The sequence below is a fragment of the Salvia miltiorrhiza genome, unplaced genomic scaffold (assembly GCF_028751815.1).
Source record: "Salvia miltiorrhiza cultivar Shanhuang (shh) unplaced genomic scaffold, IMPLAD_Smil_shh fragScaff_scaffold_39, whole genome shotgun sequence".
NCBI classification, from domain to species: Eukaryota; Viridiplantae; Streptophyta; class Magnoliopsida; order Lamiales; family Lamiaceae; genus Salvia; species Salvia miltiorrhiza.
The window spans coordinates 918,292-944,694 of NW_026651458.1; positions in this window are offsets into that span (position 1 = coordinate 918,292).

Genomic DNA, 26,403 nt, shown 5'->3' on the forward strand with positions numbered 1-26,403 from the left:
TTTTATTGCCGTCGCACACCCCTACACTCACAATCTTATTTATAATTCCTTTTCCCACATGTGTGATTAGCCGGATGAGACTTGCTGATTAAGGGGAGACAATTCACTATTCACGCATTTAATGCTTCTAATCCTTTGGGATAAGAATATTGTTAAAACCGAAGCGTCTCTCTCTCTCTCCGTCATTTCTCATCAGTCTCAGCCCTTCAACTTCTTCTCTCTCTCACGATTTTTCTCTCTCTCCTCCATTGGAGACTAAGCTCAAAGCTTCACCAGTCACAACTGAGACCAAATACTCCGCTAAATCGAGCATTAAACACTTTCCACGTTTGTTTCAAGAAGACTTGTTGAACTCTAACCGGAAGAAATCGAGAAGAGACGTCTTTTTCTTGAAACTCTTTGCGTAAGTGTTCTGTGTTTTTGGAGTCTAGACTTGTGTGAGAAGTATGTGGTGATTTATGTGAGTTTAAGATGTTTTAAGCATGAGAAACTTCCCCCTTCTTCTCTTTTCTTCATTTTCGAAAAACTTGGGTTTGTGCCCTGTAAAATCCTTATTTTCTTAAAACCGAGATGAAATGTGTTATATGTGTTGTTCTGTGTGTTTTGTGATGTTTTGAAGTGATTAGCATGTGTTTTACAAAATTTAGTCTTGAGCATGAGTTTTTGTAAAACTGAGTCTGGAGATGGAGTTTTTACAAAATGAGTTTGATATGTGATTTTGGGAAAAATCTGTTAGTGAAGTCTTGTATGATGTTTTGGTGTGGAGTAGGGATGTATGAAGGAGTAAATGTTTTGATGATTTTGAGTTTGTAGAGTTCTTGAGTGAGTTATGTTGATGCATGCTAAGTTTTGATGTTTTTGAGTGTTTGATGATTTTTGAGGATGACAAAGTTGACGAGTTTTTCGAGTTGCTCTTTAGGGCACTGTTCTGTTTTGAGCTTTGTTCTCGAACCGAGAAGTCATTTCTCGGGCATGCCAGAGAATTCGTTTTCCCGCTGGCATGCCAGAGAAATCGTTTTCGCAAGTTTGCCAGAGAAGATGTTTTCCCGGGGTATCACAGAGAATTCATTTCCTCGCTGCCCTACCAGCGAGTCCTTTTCCTCAGAGTTTGAGTCCTCTGGAGTTTGAGTCCTTTGACGATTGAGTCCTCTGATATTCGACTCCTCTGACGATTGAGTCCTCTGGCGACAGATAGTTCGCCATTCCTCTGGCATTTCTCCGCTGCTCTGCCAGAGAGTTCATGTTTTCGCTGCCCGGGCGAGTTGATTCCTCTACCCTGGCGAGCATTTCTCTGATGTTCTGCCGAGCTACCCCGCTCTACTCGACTGAGTTTTTCCACTCTGACCACCGAGCATTCCTCTGCTCTGGTCTCTGATTCAACTTATGTTTCTTATTTGTGATATATTTTTAAGTGAGTTATGTGCTTAAGTGTGTATGCATGCTTATGTGCCTGATTGCCCTTAGTCTAGCCTTTAAGAATTAGGTTGAGAATAAGATTAGAGTTTTGTTATGAGGTTGAGGTTAAGCTTTTTGTGAGGAAGTCTCTAACTGTTTCTCACTTATCGCATGCACATTCCGACGATACAACTACAGAGACCAGCCGAGGACGTAAGTAAAGATCTTTCCGAGGTACCACCTGCACTACGCCAAGTTACTACAGGTGGGCAGTATGTTGAGAATATGATGAGTATGAAATTACCGAGTTTTCTAAAATGAATTATTGATGTTCTGAGCTTATCAAATGTTGAGTTAAAATGATGCTTATGAACTGTTTGACTTGCCAATATTTCTAATGATGAACTTGTGTGTTACCCTCTACTGATGAGACGAATTCGGATCCTGCCACAAGCGGGGTTGTGTACACAGAGGTGATTGTGAGCCGTCTTCGGGTCGGCCGGTCACGGTGCTTGAGAAGGAGGCCTACTTCTCAGTACCTTGATGATGATAATTTGTAGATGCGGTACATACTTGTTGATTATTTTGTCTGCAGACACTTTTATATGATGCTTGATTATGAAAACTGCATACACAGCCTCTTTGACGTTAACTTAATTTTCTGTGTATTGCTGATGTTATGGCAAGCTTCAAACATATAGCTCTAAGAGCACTTTTCTTGTTTTTCGGTGCCTGTCCACTGAGTATTATGTACTCACGCCCTGCATATATTTCTAAATGTGCAGGTTAAGCATGGTCGGAGGATGGCATGGTGTTGGCAAGGATTGTTGTTTCGAGTGATCACCTTTTGATGCTTTTTCGCCTCTATGGCAGCATGATGCTTTTGAAGTCATTCTTGGCTTAGTTAAGAAATATACTCTCGGCTATATGTCTCCATACATATAGTACGATCACCTTTTGTTGTGTAACTCTGTATATATATTAGAATCCTTGTACATGTATGAACTACGACCTTTTGTTTATGTTAACCCAAAAATTCCGATGCTTGACCTTTATAAAAATGCCAAGGTTTATAATCTGGAAGAATGTTAAAATTGTTACGAGTTGTTTACGCTTCCGCACAAAGACGAGATTAGTTTTCCACCCTTCGTTTCCTACTTTCATTTAGTCGTATCGATACCCGGTCTACGCTATCAATGGATAGGCAGCGGGTGTTTAGCCCTATTTTGTGATGAATTTGTGGGTGTTTACGTCTTATATTGACCTTTATTTTGGTCTCTTTCACTCAAGAGTTGATTGATTTGAGTTTTTGTGCTAATTTTGTTGTCTTAGGATTTTATGCTCAAATTGATTGATATGTGAACAAAAATAAAGTCAGAATTCAGTTGATTGGTCTGAAGAAGAATCGAAGTTCGTCTCGATACGAGTTCGTAGGCGAAAACGGATCTAAAATCCGACTTGAAACGAGGGAGAACGGACCAAAACAAAAACGCTGCGCATTGCAGTCTGCGAAGGGCATACACGGCGCCGCCGTCCCACGGCGGCGGCCGTCCCTGGGCACGTTTTTTCCATTTAAAAGTCGAATTTTAGGGCTTTTTCACCCCACTTCCGACCCCAGCAGCCTCCAGGCGATTTCCTCCTATTTTTCCCTTAGTTTTAGAGTAGTTAAAACAATAATCAAACATCTTTAGCTTTGTGGATTGAAGATCAAGTTAGTTTACTTTTCATCGGATTGAAGTTTTGGATCGTTCTCGCTGTAAGAACTCTGTTTATGTTTTCTTTAGAATTGAATGGTAGTTTATTTCCTCTGCATAGATTATTGTTGCTTCGTGTTATTCAATGAATTGTTTGTTCGTTTATCCCGCCTAGATAATCGTTGTTCATGATCGTTGATTTAATTATCGTTTCTAGATCGCTAGTTAGAACCCTAGGTTTATTAGTCTTCCTGCGTTCTTAATCTGCTTCCTTTTTATTTCGCCTAGATAGATTTATATGCTTCCCGTTGTTTCTGCACTAGATAATTTTACAAGCTTTATTAAATTACGCCTAGATTTAAAGAGAGAGAGTGCCAGACCCAATTACCCGATTAGAATGTTTAGGTTTATTTCCCGTTTTCTGTGCGTAGCATGATCAGAGCCCTGTTTAGCCTTCCTTGAGAGACGACTTGGGTTAGCTTATTACACTAGGACGACCTCGTACGATTGCGAGTCAATCCCTTAGGTGTTTTGGGTTGAGTCAATTTTGGCGCCGTTGCCGGGGAAGGCTTTAGGCGTTTGGTTGTGCTACTTTGTTTTCCGTGTTTATTTTATTTTATTTTTGCTCGGTTATTTTCTTTCTCCCACTGGTGCGTTTGATCTGTTTTGTTGAGTGTTGTGTTGCTAGAGAGTTAAAGTCTTAACAGGAATTTGACATTCTACTTTACAACATTCACCGTGCACGCGAGGTGCTTGAAGCCTAGGAGAGAGTACCGAGTCTCTTTTGTCTAGCATTGGAGTTGAGGAGATGGCAGGAAGAAATTTGCAGTACATGGGGGATTTTACCCGGCCTGTCATAGAGGCCACGAACTCAGCTATTGTGCTCCCCACTGCAGTCAGGAATTACAACCTGAAGCCCAATGATTCAAGTCTGCTCCCCCTCTTCTATGGAATGCCGAATGAAGATGCCCTGCAGTTTATCCGGGACTTCTGCACCCAAGTGCAAACTTTTCCACTGTTGGAGATCACAGATGATCAGCTGAAGCTTAAATGTTTCCAGTATGCACTTAAGGATCGGGCAAGGACTTGGCTTCTCTCCTTACCGCCTAGTTCTATCACTACTTGGGGAGAGGCCTGTGAGAAGTTTATGTTGAAGTTCTACCCAAATCACAAGACACGAGAGATTAGAACTCAAATCATGAACTTTGTTCAAGGAGCCGACGAGCCACTTCATGAGGCTTGGGAGAGATTCCAGGAGCTCCTCCGCCAGTGCCCGCAGCATCAGTTAACCTCAGTGATGTTGATGCAACTCTTTTATGACGGGTTGCTGCAGAGTTCTCAATTTATGGTGGATAGCACGGCAGGAGGTAACATTGCAAGGAAGACTCCTGATGAGCTAAGGGAGATTTTCAAGACCCTAGCCGAGAGCTCACAACAGAAGCCAGTCCGAGGATGGAAAATTGAAGCTAGTGGAGTGGCACCTAACTATGAGCTGCAGAAGCAGGTTGCTGAGATCATGAGGGAGATGCAGCAGCTGAAAATGAGTAAGGTGGAACCACCTCCAGCCCGTGAGCCCATTGTTGAGAGTTGTGGCGTTTGTGGTGATTATGGCCATGGAGCCAACGAGTGCCATAGGATGGGCGAGCGTACTTATGAAAGAGGAGTAGAAGTCTTTGCTGCACAAGGGTATTCGAGTAGGCAACTCCAGGGTCACATGCAAGTACACGAGCATAGTTCTCAATACTGTCAATTCCAGCAGCCTATGGGTTATCAGAACCAGCAACAGTTCTACCCACCTCAGCAGCACCAACCTCCAGGCCCCTTATTTGAAGATCAGATGCAAGCTTTCATGCAAGCTAGCAAACAGGCGATGGAGGCTCAGAATGCTACCATCAAGCGCCTCGAGACTACAGTTGGGCAACTAACAGGAGCCTTGAATCAGCTGCAGCAACAACAGTCAACTGGGAAGTTCCCAGACCAGGACAAACAGCCGCATCAAGCTCATGCAGTGGCGGTAGTCAAGGAAAATGCCCCAATAACCATGGGAAAATGGAGAAGCAAAACCGTGGAAGCAATCAAGGCTACCCAATGCCCCAGTGAACCACTGCCACCTGTCACTGTTGCACCAGACCAACCACCACCCAAGCAAGGAGATCCAGGTAGCTTTATTTTTTATATTAGCTTAGGTGGGGTTGAAAAGGTTTTTGGAATGCTTGATTTGGGCGCGGCAGTCAATTTGATGCCGCTTGATATTTTTGAGAAATTGGGTAATAAAGAGCTGAAATGCACGAATATGAAGATAGAGCTAGCTGACGGCTCTATTAGCAGCCCACGAGGCCTTGTTGAGGATGTTGAGGTTGTTGTGAGGGAGATTAGAGTTTTGGCTGATTTTGTTGTCCTTGATGTGGGAAAAGGGATTAGAGGAGAGAATGGGCATCTTGTTTTGCTTGGCCGACCTTTTATGGCCACCACCCATACTCGTATTGACGTGAGTACTGGAAATTTGAGTATGGCGGGGGCAGGGAGGTTTGTAACTTTCTCTGTTTTTGATAAGAAATCTCCTACTCGTACCTCCTTATTGCAAAACTGCTCTTATGTTGAGACTTTTGATGTTTTGGATGAGGACTGTATTGTGCAGGACTTTCTTTATAAGTTACAGGAGGAGGACGAGATTGTGGAAGAATTCCTTGCTAACTTGCAGGATGAGGCTGACATTGAGCAGGAATTTCTGGAAAAACTGCAAGAGGAAGATGATATAGAGCAAGGCTTTCTGTGTGCCTTGCTACTGGAAGAGAAGCTTGATGAGGTTGTGTCACTCGATCTCCTTGGATGTGTGGATAGAAGACCATCTCATGATATGAGCATGGAGCGCTCATTTGGAGGACCCGCAACTGCAATTCAAGAAGACGTGTTTACACAAGCACTTAAGCAGCTGACGCTTCAATCGGATTTTGGTTAAGGGATCCTCTTAGTCGGGCTGGCGACTTAAAAACTAGCGCTGGATGGGAGGCAACCCATATTTTTCTTGCTTTCCCTTGTTTTCGTTTTTCTTTCGTTTTGTTTGGGTTTGTGTTTCTGTTTTTCTGTTGTTTGGTGCAGGTTGGTGCGTTGGAGATTGTTTGTTCTTTGGATGAGAGATAGGCAGACATCGTGGGAAACTACGGGCTCGCCACTTGGATCAATATTCAGGGAAGTTTTTCTCTTTCATCCCTCTTTTTGCGAGCACTGAGGACAGTGCTAGATTTTAAGTGTGGGGGGGTGTTTGTTGATCCTATGGGTACCTTTTTGTTATGTTTTTGGGCTTTCTTGTGTGGGGAAAATGGTCTCCTTTATCTTGATTGTTGCTTGGCTTCAAGTAATAATGCTCACTTTGGTGATTTGTTCACAAGTAAATTTCATGAATTGTGTTGGCTTGGTTGCTATCTTTGTCTCGCAGGCTATGCATGTTCCTCACTCGATGTAAGTTGTTTAATGTTTTGGATGCAACACCCTTATGATCTATTCTTGACGTGATTTGTCCGGTAGATGCTAGAGGGAGTGTTTTCATTGTGATAGCCTACGATCTTATCCCTTGAGTTTGAATGTTGGTTTGTTGTTAAGTTTTCTATAGCTCTGGGTCTCTGCTCCTCTGACGGTAGTGTTATGAGCATGGGAAACCACGTGAGAACATTTTGGATTACCTCCAAAAGTGTTGATCTCACGAAAGTTGGCCTATCTATTGAGAATAAAATAACATCACCTTGAAAAGAAAGATGTATAAAGTTGAGATTTGGTTTGATTGTTTATGATCTTCAAGGGAAATGAGATTTGATTATAAAGGCAATCACATTAGGAAACTCACCTCTAGCGGAGAATCGGGTTTGATCGGATTGAATTGTATCATGTGGTTGTTGCTTCTTAAAATCTTAACAATGAACATCTCGTGAGGAATGTAATGGCTAAGAGACTTAGATTGGTTGGAGATGTGAATGGTGAGGAAGTTTTCTTGTGAACTATCATTTGGTGTCGTGACTTTGCTTGAGGACAAGCAAAGGATCAAGTGTGGGGGGGTTGTTTAGCCCTATTTTGTGATGAATTTGTGGGTGTTTACGTCTTATATTGACCTTTATTTTGGTCTCTTTCACTCAAGAGTTGATTGATTTGAGCTTTTGTGCTAATTTTGTTGTCTTAGGATTTTATGCTCAAATTGATTGATATGTGAACAAAAATAAAGTCAGAATTCAGTTGATTGGTCTGAAGAAGAATCGAAGTTCGTCTCGATACGAGTTCGTAGGCGAAAACGAATCTAAAATCCGACTTGAAACGAGGGAGAACGGACCAAAACAAAAATGTTGCGCATTGCAGTTTGCGAAGGGCATACACGGCGCCGCCGTCCCACGGCGGCGGCCGTCCCTGGGCACGTTTTTTCCATTTAAAAGTCGAATTTTAGGGCTTTTTCACCCCACTTCCGACCCCAGCAGCCTCCAGGCGATTTCCTCCTATTTTTCCCTTAGTTTTAGAGTAGTTAAAACAATAATCAAACATCTTTAGCTTTGTGGATTGAAGATCAAGTTAGTTTACTTTTCATCGGATTGAAGTTTTGGATCGTTCTCGCTGTAAGAACTCTGTTTATGTTTTCTTTAGAATTGAATGGTAGTTTATTTCCTCTGCATAGATTATTGTTGCTTCGTGTTATTCAATGAATTGTTTGTTCGTTTATCCCGCCTAGATAATCGTTGTTCATGATCGTTGATTTAATTATCGTTTCTAGATCGCTAGTTAGAACCCTAGGTTTATTAGTCTTCCTGCGTTCTTAATCTGCTTCCTTTTTATTTCGCCTAGATAGATTTATATGCTTCCCGTTGTTTCTGCACTAGATAATTTTACAAGCTTTATTAAATTACGCCTAGATTTAAAGAGAGAGAGTGCCAGACCCAATTACCCGATTAGAATGTTTAGGTTTATTTCCCGTTTTCTGTGCGTAGCATGATCAGAGCCCTGTTTAGCCTTCCTTGAGAGACGACTTGGGTTAGCTTATTACACTAGGACGACCTCGTACGATTGCGAGTCAATCCCTTAGGTGTTTTGGGTTGAGTCAGCGGGCTGCGACAGTGGCAAAAATGGGTAACTTCCCTAGTACCCCACTACATCTTTCGGAATGATTTCGGGCGCTACTTGGGCGCCGACTTCCGCGGATTCATTGCGATGATTAGTTATCGCTATTTTACCTTCGGCGATCCACCTTCACCGCCTTATGGGAACCTGAATGGACCAGCGCCAGGAGGAGCAGAAGAGGCACCTCCACTGCCAACAGAGCCTTATCCAACTATTCCTCCACCTCCAACTGATCCTATTCCAGTTACGTCTGAGCCTGTTGTCTCAGCGCCGATTGCTTTTGAAACTTATTCCCCTGTGAGGGATCATGATCCATTCTCATCTTTAACACTCATGCCATTTCCCAGTGCAAATTTCCCATCATGGGATTTTTCTTCGGTGACGGCACCTTTGCCATTACCGCCCTCTGAAACAGCACCGTCTGTTGTGGTTGCTGAGCAGCCAATTGTTTCTACGGAGCCGATTGAGATTGTCCCCTTTAACCCATACCCAAGGGTTGCTCCTTTGCCTGAGCCGGGCACCTTGGCTTTTCAGACAATGATCTACGCAATTCTGTTTTTGCCATCTCGAGATGCCCAGGAGGGAGGATCACGCCCTGCCCGACTTGATAGTGATGAGGATGAATCCAAGGAGGAAACTCCTGCGATGACGGTTGGCTACGGTCGGACTCGGCCACTGTAGCGGAAGACTGCCGCTACTGGCGAAGAGACGTGGGTACCTGTTCCCGAGATACCTGTATACGGGCCAATGATGGATACTGACGTGGAAGATGAGACGGACGATGATAACGTTTTTCACTTAATTGATGAATATGAGGATGGAGAGGCTGAGCCGAGAGAGGACAGGCAAGGTGATGAAGTAGAGAGTGGAGCGCACGGAGCTGATGGTGGGCGATGATTGTGCTGTTTAGCATAGAAGCTAATATGCCTTTTGGGATGCTTGATGATGAACATAGACGAAATAGTATAGGAGTACGCATTTGTAAATGTTTAGTATAATGATGCCTGTATAGATGGGGCATCATTGTAGAAATAGGGATTGTTTTGGATGTAAATAGATCCCCACTTTTGTGAAAAGACCTCAAAGAGGCAATTTCCTATGTATATATGCTTACTTGATGTTGATGTTGCCTGATTTGTTGATAATGTTGCTTGACTAGATGAGTGATAATAGAAGTGAGTGACCAACAAATGAGAGTTTTTAGATGATGAGAAATACAATAGAGTAGAGGTAAAGAGAGTTTACGTTAGAGGAGAAAAGTAAGATGAGATGAGAGCACTGAGATTTCTGCGCCAGAGCGGAAGCGAGTCCGCTGGCGAAGCGATTTCGCTGGCGAGGCGATTCCGCTGGCGAAACGAATCCTCTGGAGAAGTGAATCCTCTGGAGAAGTGATTCCTCTGGCGAGACCGTTCCTCCGGCTTTTTGATTTCGCTGCACTGACTAGCGATCCCACTGACGAGCGATCCCGCTGTTGAGCGATTCCGCTGATGAGTAGTGATTCCTCTGAGGAGGGATTCCTCTGCTCCGATAAGCTGTTTTCTCTGATGGACCATGCCCCTCTGACTTTTGATATAAATCGTTTCTCTGCACTGCACTGCAGCATTGAGAGTTTGGTTCCGAGGTTGATATGAATTTTCTTTTCCTTATAGCATGCCTCCGAGAAGGTAAAATCGAAATCGAGTAGAAGAGGAGGAGGAAGAACAGAGAGATCCTACACCACCACCTCCACCTCCTCCACAACAAGAGAAGAGAGTAGAAGAGCTCTTCCTCCGACAGAACCCACCTACTTTCAGTGGAGCCGGAGACCCCGCTGAAACAGAGGAATGGATCAGAAGTATGGAAAGGATCTTTAGGTTCCTTAGATGCAACGACGCTGAGCGCCTTATGTGCATGACTTACCAGCTGAAGGGGTCTGCAGATTTTTGGTGGGAGGCCAAACAGAAGACTTTGACCCCAGAGCAAATAGATGAGCTTACGTGGGAGCAATTCAAAACAGCTCTTTGCGAGAAATATATACCGCGTAGCTATCGCAGAAGGAAAGAAATGGAGTTTGCAAGTTTGAAGCAAGGAAATAACCGTTGTTTCTATGACTTGGCTCGATATGCACCATATCGAGTGGATACGGATGAGAAGATGTCGGAGTTGTTTTGTGCCGGTTTAAAGCAGGAATTTCGAGTTGTCTTAGCAAGTCAGAGCGCACTCACGTATGCCGAAGCACTGAACAGAGCACTGGACATGGAGCTGGCAATGCAGCCAGAGAAGACGAGTCAACCCTCTACTCCCCAATCTAACCCGAATGTTCAATCGGGGAGTCAATCCTTTTATGGACAAGGTCCGAAGGGAAAAAGAAAGTGGGACGAGAGAAACCAAGGTCCCGAAAAGCCGTGGCAAGGTCAGAATGCGCCACCTTTTTCTCAAGGAAAGGATAAACGATCTTATGCAGCCCCAGCGGCAGCATCACAAGGACCAAGAGGAATACCTCCCTGCCCAAAATGCAATAAGTTACATTTGGGGGAGTGCAGAATGGGAACAAATAACTGTTTCACCTGTGGAAGAGCCGGGCATTACTCCAACCAATGCCCGAACCAACAGCAAAGTGGAACCGGTGGAAGACCGAGACCGTTCCAGCCGCAACTCAAGGGCATGGAAGGAGTCCTACCGCTACCACAGCCAGTACGCCAGCAGCCAATGCACCGACAACAGCAGCCGGGAAGACAACCAGCTGGGCCGCAGGTGAATCAACAGCAACATCATCAAAGAATGTTCGCGATCAATCAGAAAGCTCAAGACCAGAATCGGGGAAATTTGACAGGTATAGGCGAGATGAAAGGCGTATCCATAGTAGTTTTGTTCGACACTGGAGCGTCGCATTCTTTTATCTCTCACACGTGTGTAGATACTTTAGAACTGAAAGTAGAGTCTGCTCCACAATGCCTGAAAGTGTTTACACCCATAGGCAGAACTACTACGGTATCACACGTTTGTCCTAACGTAGAATTTGAGTTAGGAACGTTGAAGCTCGAGGCCAAGAATCTGAGGGTGATGCCTATGTGGCACTTAGATATAATTTTGGGAATGGACTGGTTGGAAGAGAACCATGCAAAGATACAATGCAAGGAGAGACAAATATCATTCCAGCCACCTGGCCAAGAGCCTACTGCCTTCATTGGCATTGAAGGAAAATGGAAGAAGACGCCGATTATCTCGGCTTTGCGAGCCAAGAAGCTTTTGCAAAAGAAGGACACGACTGCGTATGTCGTGTATTTGAACCAGAAGGAAGAATCCCAAGCGGATATTGATGACGTGCCAATAGTGCGAGAATACAAAGACGTTTTCCCTGAAACTTTGACAGGTTTACCACCTGATCGACAGCTCGAGTTTACGATAGATCTCGAACCTGGAGTCGCACCGATGTCGAAAGCACCATACAGGATGGCCCCTGCAGAGTTACAAGAATTGAAGCTGCAACTCCAAGAACTTTTAGACATGGGTTTCATTCGACCTAGTGTTTCCCCGTGGGGAGCGCCGGTCCTTCATGTCAAGAAGAAAGATGGCAGCCTGAGGTTGTGTATCGACTACCGAGAGCTAAACAAAGTGACGTTGAAGAATAAATATCCGTTGCCCCGGATCGACGATTTATTCGACCAACTTCAAGGAGCATGCACGTTTTCAAAAATCGATTTGAGAACGGGATATCATCAATTGAAGGTACGAGCAGAAGATATTCCGAAGACGGCTTTTCGCACGAGATATGGACATTATGAGTTCACAGTTATGCCTTTCGGACTGACGAATACCCCTGCAGTATTTATGGATCTTATGAACAGAGTCTTTCACGAATACTTGGATAAGTTCGTGCTAGTGTTCATAGACGATATCCTGATTTACTCGAGGAGTAAACAAGAGCATGAGGAGCATCTGAAGATTGTCTTGGAGAGACTGCGAGCTGAAAAGCTTTATGCTAAGTTCAGCAAATGCGAGTTTTGGCTCGAAGAAGTCAATTTTCTCGGCCATATCGTTTCGGCGAGAGGGATTGAGGTAGATCCGGCGAAAGTACAAGCAGTACAAGAATGGAGATCGCCGACTACGCCACATGAGATCCGAAGTTTCCTAGGATTGGCAGGTTATTATCGACGATTCATTGAGGGCTTTTCAAAAATTGCCAAGCCATTGACGCACCTGCTAAAGAAGGAAGTTAAGTTCGAGTGGACGGATGATTGTGAACAAAGTTTTCAGGAGCTGAAAAAGAGACTTACTACTACCCCAGTGTTAGCCGTACCCAAGGCAGATAAGGAGTATGCCGTTTACACGGACGCGTCGAAGAGTGGTTTAGGATGCGTGCTTATGCAAGAAGGAAAAGTGATAGCCTATGCTTCACGACAACTAAGACCGCATGAGATGAATTACCCGACGCATGATCTAGAGCTTGCAGCAGTAGTACACGCCTTGAAGATTTGGAGACACCACCTCTATGGAGTTAGGTGTGAGATTTACACAGATCACAAGAGTCTCAAATATTTCTTTGAGCAAAAGGATCTGAACATGCGACAAAGAAGATGGCTGGAGTTGGTAAAAGATTACAATTGTGGAATCAATTACCACCCGGGAAAAGCTAATATCGTCGCCGACGTGTTGAGCAGGAAGAATCAAGTGGAGTTAGGATTTCTCCTTACTCAAGAGAGGAGCTTGATCAAAGAGTTCAAGAAGATGAAATTAGAGGTAGTAATTCCACCCCAGACGGCAGAAAGCATGATTGCTATGCTAAGTATTACCCCCGACCTACGGTCGAGGATAGTCACCGCACAAAGAGAGGACGAGAAGTTTGAGAAGTTAAGATCAAAGATCCGAATTGAGAAGATAGACGGATATCATGAAGCAGCCGACAACGCCATCATGTTCGAGGGACGATTGTGTGTGCCTAGTATAGAAGTGTTAAAGAATGAAATCATGAGCGAAGCTCATGCCACACCCTACGTTGCACACCCGGGAAGTACAAAGATGTACCAAGACTTGAGAACAAAGTTTTGGTGGGAGGGCATGAAACGAGAGATTGCATCCTTTGTTGAGAAATGTTTAGCATGTCAACAGGTGAAGGCACTTCACCAACGACCCTATGGCAAATTGCATCCACTAGAGATTCCCGAGTGGAAATGGGACCATATTGCTATGGATTTCGTGACTGGATTGTCGAAGTCGAAAAGAGGGAATACAACTATTTGGGTAATCATTGATAGATTGACGAAGAGTGCACATTTCATACCGATTTCGATCACCTATGGATCTGACAAGCTAGCTCAGATCTATATTCGTGAGATAGTGCGGTTGCATGGAGTACCGATGACGATCACATCGGATAGAGATTCGAAGTTCACATCGAGATTCTGGATGAGCATGCAGAAGGAATTGGGTACTAAATTTAATTTTAGTACGGCGTTTCATCCGCAAACGGATGGACAATCAGAGAGAACCATACAAATCTTAGAGGATATGCTTCGAACGGTTGTGTTGGACCGAGGAGTCCAATGGGAGCAAGTTTTGCCCCTAATTGAGTTTGCCTACAACAACAGCTTCCAATCAACTATCAACATGGTTCCATACGAAGCCCTTTATGGAAGAAAGTGTAGATCCCCACTGTATTGGGATGAAGTTGGGGAAAGGAAGATACTTGGTCCCGAGGCCATAGATGAGATGATCACCGTTGTCCGACAAATTCGGCAGAGAATTAAAGAAGCACAAGACCGACAGAAGTCTTATGCGGACATCAGGAGAATAGAGATTTATTTCGATGTGGGTGACAAGGTTTTTCTCAAAGTTTCCCCATCTCGAGGAGTGCACCGTTTTGGAGTCAAGGGGAAACTGAAATCGAGGTATATTGGACCGTATGATATACTAGAGAAAGTAGGCCCTGTAGCCTATAGACTTGCGTTACCGCCGAGTATCGCAAATGTCCACGACGTTTTCCATGTTTCGCAATTGAGGAAGTATGTGTTTGATCCCAGACATGTCATTCACCAAGAAGAAGTATCTCTTGAACCAGACTTGAGCTATGAAGAGAGACCCGAAGCCATTCTGGACAAGAAGATTCAACAACTACGAAGCAAGGCAATTTCCCTGGTGAAAGTACAATGGAGACATCACGACGGAGAAGAAGCAACATGGGAACTTGAGAAAAAGATGAAAGAGAAATACCCCGAGCTTTTCCCGAAGGTGAGTACCACAAATTTCGGGACGAAATTTTCTTAAGGGGGGTAGGATGTAACACCCCGTATTTAGTTACCTTACAATAGTATCGAAATACTATCGAGAGTTAAAGACTAACCGACTATAGTCGTGAGGAAGTTATCGATGGATGGTGATATGAGTAAGATGGAGATGTTAATTGTTTTCGAGTTGAGACGAAGTGCGAGAGATAGAGTCGAGGTAGTGATCGAGAATCACTATATAGAAGATTAAGCTAGAATGACCATTAGATTAATGGCGAGTGATGATTTGTTTTAATGAGATAACCTAGAGAGTTTTTTTTTTGTTTGATGTTATGTGATTTATATGATATGTGCGCATTTATATTATTTGAGTCTGTATAATTTTCGAAAATTAGCACAAATGTTTGATTCCCGTCGCACACTTCTACTTTCACCACCAATATTTTATCCTTTTTCCCACATGTTGAAATAGCCGATTTGATTTGCTGCTAAGGGGGGGGAGACAAATTACTATTGAGCATTAAATGCTACTTATCTTATGGAATAAGAATATTGATAAAACCGAAGCGTCTCTCTCTCTCCGTCATTTCTCATCAGTTTCGGCCCTTCAACTTCTTCTCTCTCCCTCAAAACATTCACTCTCTCCTCCATTGGAGACTTCGAAGCTTCACCAGACATAACCGAGATAGAATACTCCGCAAAATCTAGCCTTAAACACTTTCCACGCCTGTTTCAAGAAGATTTGCTGTGTTATAATCTGAAGAATCGAGAAAAGACGCCCTTTCTCTTGAAACTTTTGGAGTAAGTGTTCTGATTTTTCGAGTTTAGACTTGTTTGTGAGAAGTATGTGGTGATTTGTGTGAGTAATAAGATGTATTAAGCATGAGAAACTTCCCCTTCTTCTCTTTTCTTCATTTTCGAAAAACTTGGGTTTGTGCCCTGTAAAAATCCTTATTTTCTTAAACCAAGTTGAGATGTGTGTTACGTGATGTTTTGTGTGTTATGTGATGATCTGAAGTGGTTAAAATGTGTTTTACAAAACTTAGGTTTGAGCATGAGTTTTTGCAAACTTGAGTTTGGAGATAAGAGTTTTTACAAAATTAGTTGATATGTGATTTTGGGAAAATCTGCGAAACGATGTCTTGCATGATGTTTAAATGTTTGAGAGTGTTTGATGTTTGAGGATGAAAAAGTTGATGAGTTTCCGAGTTACTCTTGATTGCAATGTTCTGCCTTGAGCCTTGTTCTCGGAACCGAGAAGTCATTCCTGGAGCATGCCAGGGAAATCATTCCCCCGCTGGCATGCCAGAGAAATCGTTTCCCCACTGGCATGCCAGAGAATTCATTTCCCCGCTGCCCTGTCAGCGAGTTCGATTCCTCTGGAGTTTGTTTTCTCTGGAGTTTGTTTCCTCTGGAGTTTGTTTTCTCTGGAGTTTGTTTTCTCTGACGATCGATTCCTCTGACGATCGATTCCTCTGACGATCGAGTCCTCTGACGATCGAGTCCTCTGTCGTTTGATTCCTCTGGCGACAGAGAGTTCGCCATTCCTCTGGCATTTCTCCGCTGCTCTGCCAGAGAGTTCATGTTTTCGCTGCCTGGGCAAGTTTATTCCTCTACCCTGGCAAGCATTTCTCCGCTGTTTCGCCGAGCTACCCCGCTCTACTCGACTGAGTTTTTCCAGTCTGACCACCGAGCATTCCTCTGCTCTGGTCCCTGAGTCAACTTGTGCCTGTTCACTTATGACTTGTTTTGTTAAGTGTTTATGCATGCTTATGTGCTTGATTGCTTTTAATCTAGCCTTCTGAGCGTTAAGTTGAGGATAAGATTAGGATTTGTTTATTATAGAGTCGAGTGATTAGAGGGAGATAAGCTGGAGAATAGATATGAGGGGTTGTTATATAGGATTAAGGTTAAAGCTTTTTGTGAGGAAGTTTATAACATATTCCTCGCAACTACAGAGACCAGTCGAGGACGCAAGTAAATATCTCTCGGAGATACCACCTGCAACACGCCAAGTTACTACAGGTGGGCAGTATGTTGAGAATATGTTGAGTATGAAATCACCGAGTTTTCTAAAATGAATTATTGATGTTATGAGCTTATCAAATGTTGAGTTAAAATGATGTTTATGAACTGTTTGACTTGCCAATATTTCTGATGATGAACTTGTATGTTACCCTCAACTGATGAGACGAATTCGGATCCTGCCACAAGCGGGGTTGTGTACACAGAGGTTACTGTGAGCCGTCTTCGGGTCGGCCGGTCACGGTGCTTGAGAAGGAGGCCTACTTCTCAGTACCTTGATGATGATAATTTGTAGATGCGGTACATACTTGTTGATTATTTGTCTGCAGACACTTTTATATGATGTTTGATTATGAAAACTGCATACACAACCTCTTTGACGTTAACTTAATTTTCTGTGTATTGCTGATGTTATGGCAAGCTTCAAACATATAGCTCTAAGAGCATTTTTTTTGTCTTTCGGCGCCTGCCCACTGAGTATTATGTACTCACGCCCTGCATATATTTCTAAATGTGCAGGTTAAGCATGGTCGGAGGATGGCATGGTGTTGGTGGGGAATCGTTGTTTCGAGTGATCACCTTTTGATGCCTTTCCGCCTCTATGGTAGCATAATGTTTTTAAAGTTGATCTTAGCTTATTTAAGAAATAGACTCTCGGCTATATGTCTCCATACATATAGTTTGATCACCTTTTGTTGTGTAACTCTGTATATATATATGAGAATCCCTGTACATATTGAATTACGACCTTTTGATTGTGTAACTCAAACTCTGATGCTTGACTTTTATAGGAATGCCGATGATTATACCCAAGAAAAAAATGTTGAAGTTGTTATGAGTTGTTTACGCTTCCGCACAAACGAGTTTAGTTTTTCAGCCTTCGATCCTTCTTTCTTTTAGTCGTATCGATACCCGGTCTATGCTATCAATGGCTAGGCGGCGGGCTGCGACACTTTGGGCATCACTTTGCCCACGATCACTGACAATTGGGAGTTGAGGCACTCATTCATCCAAATATTGCCCAATTTCAGCGATCTGCCCGGAGAGGATCCACAAAAACATCTCCAAAACTTTGAGATGGTAAAGCCGAATACATCCGACTGATATCATTCCCGTTCAAACTACAAGATGGTGCCCGAGAATGGCTATACACTCTGCCCACAGGAAGTGTTACCACATGGCAAATGATGTAATAAAAGTTCATTGAGAGACACTTCCCAGCATCACGAATCTAAAATGCAAGGAAGAATATAAGCACCATCCACATGGGCATAGGAGAGTCATTCTATGACTATTGGGGCAGATTCAAACATATGTTGGCCAAATTCCCTCAACACCAAATCTCTGATCAAGATCTCATTCAATACTTTTTGAATGGGCTGAGGTCAACGGAACGACCATTGGTCAACGCTGCGTGTAAAGGATCTATACTCAACAAGTTGCCCAGTGAAGCGTTTAAACTCTTCGCAGACATGGCCAGGAGTTTATAGAAGAAGGATCCGATGTGCCCAGAGTAACAACCAATGTGCCTGCCAATGATCCAAGATTCGATAAGATAAACAACACCCTAAAATAATTGGTGGAGATGATAAGGCCAACAATACAGAAGGCGGTAAAGGCGTGCCAATTGTGTTCGGATACCACCCATGTGACGGATCAATGCCCATCTCTATTCATAAAGGAGCAAGTTAATGTCTTTGGGCATAACAGCAATGCAGGGAACTTTGGGCAGAAGCAACATTATGACCAGAATGGACCAATATACCAGCATCCATGGAGGAACCATGAGAACCTGAGGTAAGGGGGAGACCACTACTTAGCCCCCAATCATCCACAAAATCAACAACAAATTCCCCAACAACAGCAGGGCAAATGAGTGACGTTGGACTCTTTAGCCGAGATGATACAGTCCATGAGTAGGGACAATGCAAGGATTCTTCAGGACAATGAAAAATTCAAGATGGAAACAAATGGGAGCCATTCATAATCTCAACACTCAAATGGCCCACGTCCAGCAAGCCTTTGCCCAGATGAATGCTAACAAGAACAACGGAGAGTTACCCGCTCAGATCGTCATACCTAACAATAAGGCACAGGTGAATGTAGTCAACTTGAGGAGTGGCAAGACTTTACCTGAAGCAGTGCATATGCCTGAAGAAGAGTCTGTGCCCACAGACGATGAAGAGAAGGTGGATGCGGAGATCGAGATGGAGAAACCACCCGAACCTGCCCCAGAACTAAAGAAGAAAGATGTGTCCAAAGCCGAAGAGAAATCCAATGTGGTTATCAAACCCTATTTCCCAGGCCGACTGGCCAAGAACCGAGAGGCAGAGGAAATGAGCAGCCTGCTCAAGATGTTCCAAAAGGTGGAGGTCAATATCCGCTTACTCACAGCATTGGGCACTATGCCCAAATGTGCCAAGTTTCTTAAAGAGAGTTGTACCAAGAAGGTCATGTACACGGATGATGCAAGGTTCTAGGTGGGAAAGCAGGTATCGGCTGTACTCAAGAGAGATATACCCACTAAATGCGAGGACCCAGGGATGTTCTACATACCCTGCATCATTGGAGACACAAGCATTGAGCAAGCTATGCTGGATTTGGGCGCATCAATAAATGTTATGCCTCTGACCATATACCAGGAGTTGAAGATAGAACCACTTAAACCCACACGAGTGATGATCCAATTGGTGGATATGTCAAGTGTGTACCCTAAGGGCATAGTGGAAGACGTTCTTGTTAAGGTCCAGGACCTTATCTTCCCAGCCGACTTTTATGTGCTCAACATGGGAGATTCTAGGGCAAAGCCAGCAGTGATGCTTCTGGGCAGACCATTCCTCAAGACGGCTCGAACTGAGATTGACTGTGCAATCGGGAAGCTAACGTGCCAATTTGATGGAGATAATGTGACCTTCAATCTATTCAAAGCAACCAACCATCCACCAGACATGGAGAACATGGAGTATGTGGACTTACTGGATCAGACCATGAGCAACACTTTGCCCATAATCGGAATTGCAGATGAGTAGGACCGGATCATCCAAGGAAGCTGGGCAGAGACTGAAGAATATGAGGAAACTGTGACCAGAGCCCTGAACTACATGAAGGTAGAGGCATAACGACCAAAATGCACATTACCTTTGGAAATTCCAACCATAAAGTAGGAAGATAGATTTTTGCCATCTCTCATCAAGCCACCAACGTTGGAGTTAAAGTCTCTCCCAAAGTACTTAAAGTACATCTATCTGGGGGAGAATGAAACTTTACTCGTGATCATCAGTTCAGAGCTCACAATTGAGGAATAGGTCAAAGTCCAAAACCTTATTAGGCAATACAAAGAGGCCACTGGATGGACCTTAGCCAATATCAAGGGCATAAGTCCATCCATTTGTCAACATCACATCTTGCTCGAAGAGGAGGCCGTACCAGTCAGAGACCCCCAGCGGAAACTCAACCCGATGGTGAAGGACGTGGTCAAGAAGAAGATATTAAAGCTACTTGAGTTGGGCATAATCTACCCTGTATCAAACAGCAGATGAGTTAGCCCAGTGCACGTTGTGCCCAAGAAGTTTGATATCCAAGTAGTGGAAAACGAGGGCAAAGAGCTGGTCGCAACAAGGCTTCAGAGTGGATGGTAGGTATGTATCGACAATAGAAAGCTCAACAAGGTAACCCGCAAGGACCACTTCCCTTTGCCCTTCATCGATGAAATGTTGGAACGTTTGGCCGGAAACAAGTTCTTTTATTTCTTAGATGGATACTCGTGCTATATGCAGATATGGGTCGCATTGGAGGAGCAAAATAAGACTACTTTCAGTTGCCCCTTTGGCACATTCGCATATAGGAGGATTGTTGGATTTATATACTGAAAGCAAGAACCTTTTATGCTTGTATACAATGATTCCTATGTTCACTATTTAATCTCCTATCTGATTGTGTTCATGATTGCATATGTATGTTCCTTATCTCTATATAAGTAGATTATATGGTGTGTTGTAGATCACAGAAGACCATATAATCGGAATAATCTTAAGAGATATAAAATGATCATAGCCGAGATGACTTTAGGACGAGTCATTGGTTTAGGCTGCAGTATAGATGGAAGCAGTTTGTCTTGACTACTTGTCTATACTGGTACGTCATAACGTATTGATAGGACCATAGTGAGATGTATTCTTCTCTCTGACTTAAGTGAAGAATCAAGATCTCGGTGACTTAATAGAATCTTAATACTAATAAGATTTCAAATATATATGTTGATTCGTATATCACTTTGACTTACTATGGGTGAGAGTTATATAGTAACTTGAGTACTCTGTATCTTGGGTGATAGCGGTCAATATATGATATTTGATTATCTGTATTAGTACCCGTATCCGGTATAGGGTAATGACATCCCCTTAAGGAGCTCAATAAGGTTTATTGCGTTAAACCCTACAGGTTGATTAAGTTCAGACGCTATAATAAAGTTTGAGTGGTATTGCTTAAGGATTGCAAAGAGATTAATTAATTTAAGCTGTCAGAACTCTAATTAATTAATGGATGTGGGATATTTTAAATACGGAGATTTAATAAGTCTAAATACAAGCCTCGACTCATCACCGGCAATAAAGGGGAAGTCAGTATTGATTCTCTAGTGGAATGAATTAATACTTATAAATTAATTATGATCTGGGCTGATCATAGAAATTAATTCATTGAAGGCCCATCTTTATTCCTTGTATCTGGTCCCTGGACTGGCCCAAAGTCTCCTTGCCCTAGCTGGAGAATTTGAGCAGCACAGAAACTGGTGCCCCAGCGCTGTGTTTTATTTATTTAAATACAGTTGTCTGCTCTCAGGAAAACACACATAAAATTAGGGTTTTGAGAGCAGCAGAGCGGCGCTAGCGTGCAAGGCAGAATTCTCTCTTGGGACTTTCATAGCTCGTTGTCCATCCAACGGTGAAAGCTGAGCGGGATACAGTTCAGAAGGTCAGAGCTAGAGTCATTCGATTCGATCATTGACAGTCTCTGCTTACAGTTCTCAAGTAAGTAATTATAACTCCTATGTGCTGCACTTAATTTCATAGGAGCATGTTAGGATTAATCGTTGTATGGCAAATTAAGATATCCAAGAAATGATCTCGTTGGGGTTAATAATCCTTCAAGGATGCCCTTTGGGCTGTGCAACGCTCCGGGCACATTCCAGCGCTGCATGATAAGCATATTCATCAACCTCTTGGAGAATTGCATCGAGATCTTCATGGATGACTTCACCGTGTATGGGAAGGACTTTGATTCGTGCATAGACAACTTGGAGCTCGTATTGAGGAGATGTGTTGAGAAGAGCCTGCTAAACTATGAAAAATGTCACTTCATGGTGAATGAAGGCATAGTGTTGGGTCATGTCTTATGAGAGCATGGTATCGAGGTGGACAAGGCCAAAGTCGACATCATAGCCAAGTTACCACCCCCATCATCGGTCAAGCAACTCAGAGGATTCCTTGGGCATGCCGAATTTTATCCATGCTTTGTCAAAGGCTTTGCCCAGATCACTCAGCCTATGACCAGATTACTGCAGAATGATGTGCCTTGGGAATTTAACCAAGAATGCTATGATTGGGGTATGCCCTTTTAGCTCATGTGTGACGGAGCTGTCGTTTGAGCTTCGTGCAAATAAATAATCCTGAGCCACAACTAGACTAGCTAGTGGTAAGTCCAGAGTCGAATCCACAGGGAACTGAGCAGTAACTTCTCCTGCAAGGGTGTCACTAAAAAGGTTTTGTTTTTTGCAGTGTTCTGACCAAAGCGTGGTTATGGGCAGAACGGGTATCCAACCTAAACTGAAATAACAAAGTAGATAAATCAAATAACAAAACAATTCTGACTTGGGTTTGAATCACTAAACATGAATTAACACTCGATCATAGGTGCAAAGATTAATCACTATACTCGCATACCAGTGGTTATAGGCATAAGGATTGTCGTGCCCCTATTGTCACTCGTCACGCACACAACAAACCCTTGCTCAATCTATCCTTTCAGTTTATGATCCCTTAGAAGGGTCAGCTAATGGAAATTAACTACCCCGACCAACATCCACGCTCTCTGCGATGGCCTATCGCTAGTTGTGCTTTGCCCAGAATGCTTTAGGATTTAGATAGACCCACTTGACTCTTACGCCGATATTTCACAGTAGTCACGGCTCCAACACCAGTTGTACTATTTTGGAGGTCGATGGCAACTCACCTTATACCCAAACTATTACTTGTGACCAAAACTCCCTAGTTAACCAGTGATCAATTAATTAACCAAGTTATTATAGCCTTATTGGAATCAAACCTACTGTATCGGGAATATGTTCATATAGTTGTTATGTTCAAATTAGACCTCTCGAGTTTATTCATTCATGCTTAGATCATCTTCCCCAAATCAGAATATAAACTTAGCCAACCATAACGTAAATAACACAAGCAAAAGATATAATGGAAAACATTACTGGAGTTGAAATTACTTAGATGAAAATAAAAGTACCAACGGCCGAAAGTGCCGTGGAAAACATAAACAGTAAAGTATGAGAAAATGCCCACAGCCTGGGCTAGCTTCAATCTTCAAACAATGCACAATCAGACGAAATTTCAGCACCCTTGGCTTGTGAAGCTCTTCGGGTATTTATAGGAGTCATTAGGGTTCGAAAGCCCAGCCCATGACTTGCGGCCGGATCCATGCAAGCATGGAGATGTGATTTATGCTTAATTTACACTATTTTTAAGGGTTTGAATGTGCGTGTTTTAAGATAATCTTCTGGAATTTGGTGCGTTTATGGTGTATTTTATGCTTTGCGGGAGATTTAGGTTTTCGAGATGAAAAAAATGCAGTTTTGGATAAATTTGGATGAATCTAGCGTTTTCCAGAGAAACCGACATCTCCAGAGCAGCGAAATCACCATTCCACTGGAGTCAGATGAATCAAGTCACCAGTGCAGAGGAACCGACATATTCGGAGTAGCGAAGTCTCTTCAGAGAAATCAACATGCCAGAGAAATCACCAATTCTCTGGAGTCAGAGGAATCGAAGCGAGCGAGGAAGCGCCAGAGGAATCGAAGCGAGCACGGAAGTGTCAAAAGAATAAGAAGGCAGTCCACAGAAATTCGCGGAATACAAATAAGCGGAACTGACATCTCCATTACAGCGGAATCGAAGAGCCAGAGAGATCATGAATCCTCTGGCGATACCAGAGAAATCATCATTCCGCTGGCGATACCAGAGAAATCGTCATTTCTCTGGCGCGACCCGTTTCCCGGGTGACATCCATTCCTCTGGCGAGAGCTGCGAATTCGGTGCGAGTGGAAGAGTTTTTCCGGAGCGCGCATCCAGTTGGAAAGTTGCCTTATTTTACACGATTCTATTACCTTTAGAATTCTACTTTGCATGGCAACTTCCATGGTGATCCGAAGGAAATCTGAAGCTTATAAATAGGTCCTCCTTTGACCTATTCGAGACACACAACCCTGATACCCGAGCTTTTAACATTCATATTTTTAGTTTTTTTTAGTGTTAGAATATTTTTAGCTTTCTAGTTTTCAAGGCTTGGATCAAGATTGAAGATTCAAGTCGCTACAATCGTTTTCATTCTATTTTATTTAATTCAGTTTCTACAATCGCTTTCTTTTTAATTATGTTTATGTTTTATTTTAATATGTCTAGCTAATTTCCTTTACCTGATTCTAGGGTTTGTAAATAGTTGATTGAATTTATGTGATTTATTTGTTAATACCTTTGTGCCTTCCAGTTTATGATTCATAATTCCTGGTGCTTGAATTTTTGTGAATTATTTGGCCAATAGTTTGCATGTGTAGCTATTCGGTTTGAGACCTAGCGGAGATAACTGTTTAGCGGATTCAGGAATGTATGATATGATTTTAACCTTGAGACCTAGCGGAGATAGGTGGATCATAGGGAGTTATTATTAGGAGCTATTGGGAGTTAGTAGATTTTCTTGAGACCTAACGAAGATAGATAATTTACTAATCTACGATCGTTGCTGCTCTAGCGAGAGTAATTGATTAATTAAGTGATCTCTCATCATAACTGGATTAAACTGGTACATAGGATTAATAGATTCATTGCATAGGTTTAGTTAATGAATTTACTGCCCTAGGATCAGTTGCTTTTACTCTTTGAATTTTCTCCTACGTACTTTTATTTATTATTTGCGTTTTAGTTTAAGATAATTAAACCTTCTACTTTCGTTTGCCTGTTTACTATTTTAGTCTGTTTAGGAGATAGATAGAGTAATTTCGTTTATCAGTCCCTGTGGATACGATAATCGGTTACTGATTATTTGCTACAATTGCACCGTGTTAGTTGCGGTATTTGTTGCTAAGAAATTAGTGATCAAGATGCGTATCCTTTTTCAGACCTAATCTTCGTGAAGATATGTTTCCTTTTGGATAAGGCTGGGGTTTAGCCTTATCGGTCTCTTTTGGATAGCTACCGCCTTCCGCCTTTCTCGGACACCTACTTGCAATCCTTCCTCGCCCGTTTGTTGTGCCTCCGTCTTCTCTTGCCTTTCTTCCTTCTCTTGCCTGTCAGCTCTCGTGCGGTACTTATGGGCATAAGGGAAAATCTTGCCTCCAAAATCCCTTTGCTTCTGGCACCTACCTCTTTCACGAGAGGTGACAGCGCTTTCGACCCCTGGAGTGCTTCGGAAAATTCTTCTGCTCGGATGATCTCGTTGCTCGGATGATCCCTCTGGTCGGATGATTTCGCTGCTCGGATGATTTCTCTGGCGATGCCGACTTCTCTGCGCTAGGCGTCAGAGGAATCGCTTCCCCGCATGTGTCAGAGGAATCGCTTCCCCGCAGGCTTCAGAGAAATCGCTTCCCCGCAGGCTCTTTTGAATCCTCTGGCAGCTTGATTACTCTGGCCCTTTTGAATCCGCTGGCACTCCGTTTCTCTGGCATTTTGCCCTCCTTCCTCAAGCTGGTGCCTGCCATTGAAATACGCCCTCCCAGGCGACCAAACAACACAAACACAAGAAAAAAGACTCGATCTAGACTAAAAACATACACAAAAACAGAGCACAAACCTGGGCTCATCACACGCACACACTTTAAACACGATTGTCCTCAAGCGTGCATGCATGATTTTGCCCAAGAAACAGACACGAACGAAAAAGACACACAAAACATAAAAGAAAAACGAAAACACACAGCATACTATACTCTCTAAGTCCAACAGTAAAATGAAGATCAAAAGAAACAACCAGTAGCTTGATCAAATAAACAAAATTGCCATCAGTTGAGTCAAGATTGGGTTGTGGGCATAAGGATGTTCCTCCCCTTTCACTCTTTCTCTCAAGTGTTTAGGCTCGTGTTTACACTCCGGACATCTTGATTGGGTTCTGACCATAAGCTTGCCTATCTTCTAATGTCTTCCCCTTTTGTCAAAGTTCTAAACGCATCTCATTAGGTCTTTCATGGGTTGTAATGTGGCTTGAGGCATGAGGTGAGAATTTTTGGTACGAGGCTAAGGTCATACTGAACTTCATTCTGGCACAGACTTCTCAGAATTTTTTAGATCCTTGCCTATTCTTACGGGCCTAAGCACATTCTTCCCTTTTTTTTCTTCCCCTTTTTTTTCATTTTCTTTTTCTCCTTCCCCTCTTTTTATTTCTTTTCTCTTTTTCTGGACTTTTCTCTGTTTTGGGATTTAGATTTCCCATTTTGCACTTTCTTTGTACTAGTCCTGCCCATAGAATCCATCACACTATTCTCCCTTCCTTTTGCCCTTAAGTTCAGTTTTGACCGGGATGGCTCAAATCTAGGCAAATTTATAAGTGAATTCGAAAGAATTATTAAGCTCAAAAGGGGCTGCAAGTGATAGATTCAGGGTTTGTCAGTTTGGCTCAGTGGGCTAAACAAAGAATTTGCCTAAATCATTCAACGCACCTAGACTATGTACACAGGGTTCGACCAAGAATCAAGGCAAGTTCTAGCATCACCCTTAATC